Source organism: Schistocerca serialis, chromosome 7 (assembly GCF_023864345.2).
Source record: "Schistocerca serialis cubense isolate TAMUIC-IGC-003099 chromosome 7, iqSchSeri2.2, whole genome shotgun sequence".
Taxonomy (NCBI): Eukaryota; Metazoa; Arthropoda; class Insecta; order Orthoptera; family Acrididae; genus Schistocerca; species Schistocerca serialis.
The window spans coordinates 441,735,126-441,737,091 of record NC_064644.1 but is presented as its reverse complement, the minus strand read 5'-3'; the positions used below and the strand labels follow the sequence as shown (position 1 = coordinate 441,737,091).

Sequence of the window (1,966 nt, the reverse complement as noted above, 5' to 3'; positions counted from 1 at the left end):
GCCACGTCTACTCAGGACAAGTAAGATTGAAGAATATACATTATTGAATACCGTACACAAATTTTAAGTTATGAACAACTATATTTTTCTTCGTTTTCTACTTACATAGACTTTTACAGCAAGATAAACTTCAGACAATCCTTCTTTTCTCTTCAAGTCCAATAACAGAAGAAAACGACAAAAGAATAGAGTTCAGACACAGAATCTCAAATGTCCATGGAATTTGGAATTGCTATGTAATGCATTTGGCAACGGCTTTGCCGCAGCGGATACACCGGTTCCCGTCAGATCGCCGAAGTTAAGCGCTGTCGGGCTTGGCAGGCACTTGGATGGGTGACCATCCCGGCCGCCATGTGCTGTTGCCATTTTTCGGGGTGCACTCAGCCTCGTGATGCCAACTGAGGAACTACTCGACCAAATAGTACCGGCTCCGGTCAAAGAAAACCATCATAACGACCGGGAGAGCGGTGTGCTGACCACACGCCCCTCCTATCCGCATCCTGCACTGAGGATGACACGGCGGTCGGATGGTCGCAATGGGCCACTTGTGGCCTGAAGACGGAGTGCTTTATGTAATGAATTTGTTCACTCGCTGGCATGCTTCGCCAGCTATTCATACAATAGTTATCAATGCATGGCATTTACACACTTCAAGTATATGACCACCTCAGGAGATACAGTACAGTATTCCAAAAAAAAAAAAAAAAAAAAAAAAAAGAAAAAACCACGAACTATGCTAGCAGAAAGGGTCAACATATGTAACCTCTCCATTACACCGGTTTCTTTATGAAATTTTGCCCAACTTTACCTTTCACTGTATAAAAATCTACGTATTACCAAAGGTTTGTACCCACAAACTGTTATATAATTGTGGTCTAGTGGTTCTGGCGCTGCAGTCCGGAACCGCGGGACTGCTACGGTCGCAGGTTCGAATCCTGCCTCGGGCATGGGTGTGTGTGATGTCCTTAGGTTAAGTAGTTCTAAGTTCTAGGGGACTTATGACCTAAGATGTTGAGTCCCATAGTGCTCAGAGCCATTTTTTTTTTTGTTATATAATTGAAACTCGTATGCGAACTTTTGTCCGAACTGGACCTAACTTGAATTGAACTGTAACTGGTATGAATACAGTTTGTCTGAACGTTAAACACGCAACTGGATTCCTACGATTATCTGGCCCAAATCAAAGTTTCCACTTACCTCGCCTATTGAAAACGTTGTTGCAGATTTCTCGAAAGTACGACAGCAAACAGAAAGCAGGCAGAATTCTAAATAAATGTTCTAACTGCTGCACACCACATGGTACAATGTGGTAATGCGTAGTGAGAAACTTTTCTTAAACATGGGATGGGGGGAGTAACTATTTCTATGAAATGATATTCCAAGACAACGATTTTAGAAGGAAATACGTGTTCAGAAAGACACTGTAAAATTTCACTTGGTCATCACACATAATATTTGTCAGAACAATACTATCGTTAACATGTGACCAATAATTTAAAAAGGATACAGTATTAACAGAGAAATTGTATAAAAGCCGAACACTTTAATCAGCTAATATGAAAATGCGTGACTCAGAGAAGTGAAGTGGTCTATCTCTGAGCTCTGATGCAGTGATCAAGGTTAACTAGCTAACAATAACTCTGGAAAATGTTATCTGCTCAGTGATGCAGTCTTGGCACAAACTTCTTCTTTTCAGAAATAATAACATTACTCAAAAATATATATATTGATCCTTGCTGTCCTGCACATTAAATCTTTCTTCATCTAACAGACACCATCACAAGTCAACACAGCACTGCTAAATACATCCATCACCTACCACACTTCAACTAAGAATGCCCCAGAATGCGCGGAGGAAAAGATAGTGCAACAGCATGACCAACGATTGTTTAACAGTAACGTAACTAACTCTCTCTCTCTCTGACCTGCATATCGACAACTTACGAAAATCTAAATGACATGCCCA

General features: G+C 40.9%; 1 pseudogene; it reads left to right on the top strand.

The window, feature by feature from the left end:
* The first annotated feature begins 247 nt into the window (after nt 1-247).
* LOC126413356 (5S ribosomal RNA) lies at nt 248-365 on the top strand (annotated as a pseudogene).
* The last annotated feature ends 1,601 nt before the right edge of the window (nt 366-1,966 follow it).